Source organism: Salvelinus alpinus, chromosome 7 (assembly GCF_045679555.1).
Source record: "Salvelinus alpinus chromosome 7, SLU_Salpinus.1, whole genome shotgun sequence".
Classification (NCBI taxonomy): Eukaryota; Metazoa; Chordata; class Actinopteri; order Salmoniformes; family Salmonidae; genus Salvelinus; species Salvelinus alpinus.
In genome coordinates this window covers 29356476-29364471 of record NC_092092.1, presented here as the reverse complement: position 1 = coordinate 29364471, position 7996 = coordinate 29356476, and the positions used below count along the sequence as shown (strand labels likewise).

The following is a 7996-nucleotide window of genomic DNA, read 5'->3' as shown; positions in this document are numbered from 1 at the left end:
GCATAGCCTGTCCACTCCCTATTAAATCTTGCTCTTGTGACGAACTGGGTTCGAACCAGGTCTCCTACATGTCACAAGACTGTGTTAGCCCACTTAGCTAAAGCCCATATGGATGAGTTCTGGAAGCTAACACAAGTCATAAAGTCTCCAGCAAGGTTACACATCAAAAGTTACATTTCAACCCCCTTTCACCTCCTACTCAGAGATCACGGCACCAATATAACTGACTGGGTTGGAAATCAGGCCTACAACACAACAACACTTTCTGTGGAAAACAGAAGCAGAAGGATCTGTGCACCCCATTTAATGACAGATTACCAGAGGTGGTTTGGTGATCAATGCACGTGATGAACAACCTTGCCTGAGACCTGAAGACACGTGTGTTATGGGATTTTTATGAATAAATGACTAAAATATGTATACATTTGACTTAGATGTTACTGTATGAATGAAACTTAATATAATCATAATGCTGAGTGTAATATGTTCCTTGTTGGAAAGAATGGGTTTATCTTCAGACAGGCTTGAATTATGTATCTACCCAGGGAGGGGAAAGACCTTGGGTTGGTTGCAGATAGTTTAACAGGTGGCAGACAGTAATGAGAACACTAACTATACTGCCATTGTATCCGAAAGGAGGATGGACATTAAAACCTATGACATCATCTTTATTATATAACCTGATGTAAAATGCATTATGATCAGTACTCTCGAGAATAAACGCTATTGATTGATTGATTTTGAGACTGGTTTCTGTCCATTTTATGCTGATAAGTATCTTACAAATTCTTATGTATGGACAGAGTGTTTTAATTGAATTGGTTGATAAACATAGGAAATAAAATCCCTCTAACAACGTGACAGTTTGACTGATGGGGTTCTAACCCAGGTTTCCTGTGCGCCAGACAATGTAACTTTTCAGGTCTCAGACAAGTTACTCATCACAAGAGCGAGGTCACCGAACCACCTGGTTTACACTTCACCCCCCTTTGACCTTCTCCTTGAAGAGACGGATCCATGTCACAGGGCCAATTCCTAGGCTTTAGCTCAACAGGCTAACACAGTCTTAACCCAGTCAGTCACATGTTAACCTTATAATGACTACCCTTGCCGGAAACTTGAAACTAACACGTCTAACACAAACTAACACATGTCAAACTAACAGGTCTTCAGGTCTCAGGCAAGGTTCTTATCACATAAGCATGGATCACCAAACCATGCTCTTTTGATGATAAACCTTGCTGGATCTTAGTTATTAGTGCAGCAGTTTGGGATCTGTGAAATTCACTTATCAGCCTGAAGTGTCAACTTTTTAATTGCACGGTGTGTTGGAATGCTTCAGGAGGACAGCCACGTGTGTTTCCGCAGAAGTCCTGAGTTCAAGTCTCCATATGAGCTGAATCAGGGGGAAGCAGTACTCGCTGGGCAGGCAGCGTGATGTCCTTTACAGTGGTGCCACTGGACTTGGATCTACAGCTGCGCTGGTTCAACCCCTGGGGTTGCTGTGGAGTGAGTTTAGGGGGAGAATGTAGCAGATGGGAATCTGTGGAACTCACTCATCAACCTGAAGTGCCCTTGCGCAATTGAAGAGGCCTTGCACGGTACGTTGGAACACTTCACGAGGGTGGTCATGTGTGTTTGCGAGGCAGAGGTCCTGAGTTCAAGTCTCGGTATGAGCTGAATCTGAGGGAAGCGGTACTCCCTAAGCAAATCAGTCACCGGATTCATTAATAAGTGCATCAATGATGTCTTCCCCACATTGACCATACGTACATTTACCAACCAGAAGCCATGTATCACCGGCTACATCCGCACTGAGCTAAAGGTTAGAGTTGCCGCTTTCAAGGAGCGGAACAATAATCTGGACACTTAAAAGAAATCCCGCTACGTCCTCTGACGACTGTGTGACCACGCTCTCCATAGCCGATGTGAGTAAAACCTTTAACATTCACAGAATATCCACGTGTGCAAGGATATTGGACATTTTATCAAAGTCTACTGGATGACAACTTGCTTTTAACGAAGACAGAAGTACACTATACAGTGCATTCGGAAAGTATTCAGTTCCCTTCCCTTTTTCCACATTCTGTTCTGTTACAGCCTTATTCTACAATGGATTAAATAAAAAAAATATCTCATTAATCTACACACAATACCTCATATTGACAAAGCAAAAACAGAAATACCTTATTTGCATAAGTATTCAGACCCTTTGTTATGAGACTCAACGTTGGGCTCAGGTGCATCCTGTTTCCATTGATCATCCTTTAGATGTTTCTACAACTTGATTGGAGTCCACCTGTGGCCAATTCAATTGATTGGACATGATTTGGAAAGGCACACACCTGTCTATATAAGGTCCCGCAGTTGACAGTGCATGTCAGAGCAAAAACCAAGCCATGAGGTCAAAGGAAGGGTACCAAAATATTTCTGCATCATTGAAGGTCCCCAAGAACACAGTGACCTCCATCATTATTAAATGGAAGAAGTTTGGAACCACCAAGACTCTTCCTAGAGCTGGCCTCCCGACCAAACTGAGCAATCGAGGGAGAAGGACCTTGGTCAGGGAAGTGACCAAGAACCCGATAGTCACTCTGACAGAGTTAATCTCTGCAGCAGTACACCAATCAAGCCTTTATGGTAGAGTGGCCAGACGGAAGCTACTTCTCAGTAAAAGGCACATGACAGGCCACTTGGAGTTTTCCAAAAGGCACCTGAAGACTCTCAGACCATGAGAAAAAAGATTCTCTGGTCTGATGAAACCAAGATTGAACTCTTTTGCCTCAATGCCAAGCATCACATCTGGAGGAAACCTGGCACCATCCCTACTGTGAAGAATGGTGGTGGCAGCATCATGCTGTGGGGATGTTTTTCAGTGGCAGGGACTGGAAGACTAGTGAGGATAGAGGGAGGGAAAAGGTTTGCCTTCCAACAGGACAAGACCCTAAGCACACAGCCAAGACAATACAGGAGTGGCTTTGGGACAAGTCTATGAATGTCCTTGAGTGGCCAAGCCAGAGCCTGGACTTGAACCCGATTGAACATCTATGGAGACCTGAAATAGCTGTGCAGCGACGCTCCCCATCCAACCTGACAGAGCTTGAGAGGATCGGCAGAGAAGAATGGGAGAAACTCCCCAAATACAGGTTTGCCAAGCGTGTAGTGTCATACCCATGAAGACTCGAGGCTGTAATCGCTGCCAAAGGTGCTTCAACAAAGTACTGAGTAAAGGGTCTGAATACTTATGTAAATGTCATATTTCAGTTTTAAATGTTTTTTCTTTGTCATTATGGGGCATTGTGTGTAGATTGATAAGAAAGAAAAAAATATTTAATCCATTTTAGAATAAGGCTGCAACGTAACAAAATGTGGAAAAAGTCAAGGGGTCTGAATACTTGTCTTGTCCGTTTATTCTGTTTATTGTGGCAGCACCATTTTACTGAGTCAAATGCCTTTTCATGCATATGTATTTAGTGAATAAAGGTGATTCTGATTTAACTGATGAAAATTCTGTTATCAAAGTAATTTCCTTAATATGTGAAATGTAACGCATGTTTTAAAACTTTGTGTCCTGCTAAACACGCCTGTGGCCCACCTGTCCACCATGGCAACATGCACTCCCTGCACGTATTGCTTACTGTCAGTGACAACCACAAAGTATTTCTGGCCAATAGTCACACCAAATAGAATTTGGCCACACCCCTTCTTGTGCAGCTGGCAGCGAGCCAATTGAAACCGTAAGTACTGTACACAATATACAAGTATATTTATCACCACTCTGTTACCATCTGGCAAACGGTATTGGAGTATCGGGTCTCGGACCAACAGCCCCCGAGACAGCTTCTACCACAAGGCGATCAGACATCAGACTGTTGAACACCTAACCCTAGCTGTCTATCAGCTCAGACCTGCACCTTAGAGACTATTTGCACTGACTCTCCACACATTAATCTCTCCACACACACACACACACACACACACACACACACACACACACACACACACACACACACACACACACACACACACACACACACACACACACACACACACACACACACACACACACACACACACACACACACACACACACACACACACACACACACACATAAACACACACACGCTTACATAAACACACAATCGACGCTGCTGTTCTATTTATATACTCATTCAACTGCACAAGGGTCATTCCATGAAGAGTGCCTTTTACCTCTTTGATATTTGAAGTAGAAATTGCCTCCCAATATTGAGTTTTAAAAGCCTGTTTTATGAAATGAAGTGTCCTTTAATATAGAACACATGGAGAATGTAATATGAATTATACTTGCTAAAGTGCCAAGATTCAGCATTTTGACATCCCTCAATGTACCCTCTGTGACTTCTAGGAAGATTTTAACTCACTTAATCTCAACATTTGTCCAAGTTTTCGCCAGCATTGAAAAGCAATACTTCTTACAAAAACAAGTAGTGATGAAGTCAATCTCCCGTCTACTTTGAGCCATGAGAGATTTACATGCATATTATTAATGTTAGCGCTCTGTGTACATTTAAGGGCCAGCCGTGCTGCCCTGTTCTGAGCCAATTGCAATTTTCCTAAATCCTCTTTGTGGCACCTGACTACACGTCTAGACAGTAGTCCAGGTGCGACAAAACTAGGGCCTGTCGAACCTGACTTGTTGATAGTGTTTTTAATAAGGCAGAGCTGCGCTTTATTGTGGACAGACTTCTCCCCATCTTTGTTACTGCTGCATCAACATGTTTTGACCATGACAGTTTACAATCCAGGGTTACTCCAAGCAGTTTAATCACCTCAATTTGCTCGATTTCCACATCATTAATTTCAAGATTCAGTTGAGGTTTAGGGTTTAGTGAATGATTAGTCCCAAATACAATACTTTTAGTTTTTGAAATATTTAGGACTAACTTATTTCTTGCCACTCATTCTGAAATGAACTGCTGCTCTTTGTTAAGTGTTGCAGTCATTTAACTCGCTGTAGTAGCTGATCTGTAAAGTGTTGAGTCATCCGCATACTGTACATAGACACACTGGCTTTACTGAAAGCCTGTGTGTCTATGTCATTAGTGGCATGTCATTAGTAAAGACTGAATAAAGTAAGGGGTCTAGACAGCTGCCCTGGGAAATTCCTGATTCTATCTGGATTATGTTGGAGATGCACCCTCTGTGTTCTGTTAGACAGGTAACTCTTTATCCACAATATAGCAGGGTGTGTAAAGCCACAACACATACGTTTTTCCAGCAGCAGACTATGATCAATAATGTCAAAAGCTGCACTGAAGTCTAACAAAACAGCTCCCACAATCTTTTTATCATAAATTTCTCTCAGCCAATCATCAGTCATTTGTGTAAGTGCCGTGCATGTTTAATGTCCATCCCTATAAGAGTGCTGAAAGTCTGATGTCAATTTGTTTACTGAAAATAGCATTGCATTTGGTCAAACACATTTATTTTCAAAAGTTTACTAAGTTGGTAACAGGCTGATTAGTCAGCTATTTGAGCCAGTAAAGGGGGCTTTACCATTCTTGAGTAGGGGAATTACTTTTTTCCCCCTCCAGGCCTGAGGGCACACACTTTCTTGTAGGCTTAGATTGAAGATATGGCAAATAGGAGTGGCAATATCGTCCACGATTATCCTCAGTATTTTTCCATCCAAGTTGTCAGACCCAGGTGGCTTGTTATTGTTGATAGACAACAGCTAACATGTCTTGGATCAATAATTTGTTCACCTCTTCCACACACACTTTTTGGAATCCAAAATTACAATGCTTGTCTTTCATAATTTGGTCAGTTATACTTTTAAAATTTTAATTTAACCTTTATTTAATGAGGCAAGTCTTGGATGGGTAATGTCAGCGTTTGTTGCTGGCATGTCATGCCTAAGTTTGCTAATCTTGCCGATGAAAAAATCATTAAAGTAGTTGTCAATATCAGTGGGTTTTGTGATGAATGAGCCATCTGATTCAATGAATGATGGAGCTGTTTGCCTTTTTGCCCAACATTTTATTTAAGGTACTCCAAAGCTTTTTACTATCATTCTTTATATCAGGCCAGCTGGTTCTACTCTATTTGGCCATTTTCTGGTGTTTTGTGGAGGGAAACTGAGCGGGTCAAGCATAACAAGTCGACCCTCTTATCCATAGACAGGCTAGAAATGATATAACATGTATTTATTTTTTGTGAAGCTTGCATTCAATTGCCCCTCCCTGTTGCATACAACAAGCTTCCATTCCCACGTCACCAGCGGATTCATGGCTGATTTAAGATGAAATCGTCAACCCTGTTACTTTCAACCCTGTGACTTTATTTGGCACGTAACAGGCACTTACTATAGTATTTTTTTATTTTATTTAATCTCTTGAGACGGGTAAACATGTTTTTTATGAAGTGGAACGTGCTCTTTTTGACAGAATGTTAAAATTAGGCGAAATCAAACGTTTTTTGGGACCAAGTTACACTTCTAAAAAGGCACCCATCTCTTACACACAAGGTCACACACACACAGATTATTGCAATTTTAAATCAAATCAACGTTTATTTGTCACTGAATACAACAGGTAGACCTTACAATGAAATGCTTACTTACCAATAGTGCAAAAAAGGTATTAGGTGAACAATTTGCACATCATCCTGTAAATGTCTTTATTAGTACATCTATACATGCACAATTCATATTGTAGCTTATAGTGTAGTCTAGTTTTTTGCTTAGTGTTCATTGTGTACATACTGTATGTGGATTGTGTAAATTCTGCGTCTATATATCCTGTCTCTATATTCTGTTTATTGTGTGCATGTTCTTTTTTATTGTGGCAGCACCATTTCACAGTTAAATTTCTTTACATGCAAATGTATCTGGCGAATAAAGGTGATTCTGATTTTACTTCCGTAAATTCTGTTATCCAGGTAAATTACAACCTTCCATCTTGGTTATGAACGCAGCATTAGTGAGCCACGTGGTGAAAGTCAAAATTAAAAACAACTGTTAAGTGTTAAAAGTGGATCTCATGTAAGTAGCCACAGATGAAAGGGGTTATCACAATATTTGCCTGAAGTTCTCTTCTCTAAGGTTATCGACATTTCAAAAGACTGCAATGCATGATTCTGCAGCTAGAACTTTCTAGCCCAAGTCTAGCTACAGCAGTTAGCCCCATGAAAGGGTAGGTCCCTGGCGGCAACTAGTTAGCAATCTTCCAGCGAAGTAAACCTACCACCACTGGTGTTATGGACGTCTCCGTCTGTTGTGTTGGTAAGGTAAGATCACAAGTAAGATATTATTGCTTTTGGAACCCCCTACGAAATAATGTATATATTCAAATCCGTTTCTGTACGCTGGAAGTCTTCGGAAGGTAGCGTGGCCGAGTGGTCTAAGGCGCTGGATTTAGGCTCCAGTCATTTCGATGGCGTGGGTTCGAATCCCACCGCTGCCAAATTATTTTTTATTAAACGTCAGGTCTTAATTATCTCTACACTTCACAGAACAATGTATTAGGAGTAGGGCTGTCAAACAATAGACAAAAAATTGAGTTAGTTGCAGGATTTGCTGTGGTTAATCACAATTCATTTTCTCAAATTGAACTGTAAATTAAGATTTTTTTTATACAAAAAGCATTACAAGAATATTGAAGTCTAAATTGATAAAGCACACGTTGATAAAGCCCACACATCCAAATATCAACTTATTTTGACATCGCATTGTTGTTTTCATCACTTATGTATTTTGGATGCTTTCAGTGTATTCTGAACGCTTTCAGACAATACGATTAAAACAAATGAGTGCACTAAAATTGACTACAGCTCAACGTTCAACACCATAGTGCCCTCAAAGCTCATCACTAAGCTAAGGACCCTGGGACTAAACACTTCCCTCTGCAACTGAATCCTGGACTTCCTGATGGGGTGCCCCAAGGTGGTAAGGGTAGGCAACAACCCATATGCCACGCTAATCCTCAACACTGTGGCCGCTCAGGGGTGTGTACT

General features: G+C 41.1%; 1 non-coding gene across 1 annotated transcript; it reads left to right on the top strand.

The window, feature by feature from the left end:
• The first annotated feature begins 7364 nt into the window (after positions 1 to 7364).
• On the top strand, positions 7365 to 7446 carry trnal-uag (transfer RNA leucine (anticodon UAG)). Its single transcript has one exon. It is a non-coding gene; the product is annotated as a tRNA-Leu (tRNA).
• The last annotated feature ends 550 nt before the right edge of the window (positions 7447 to 7996 follow it).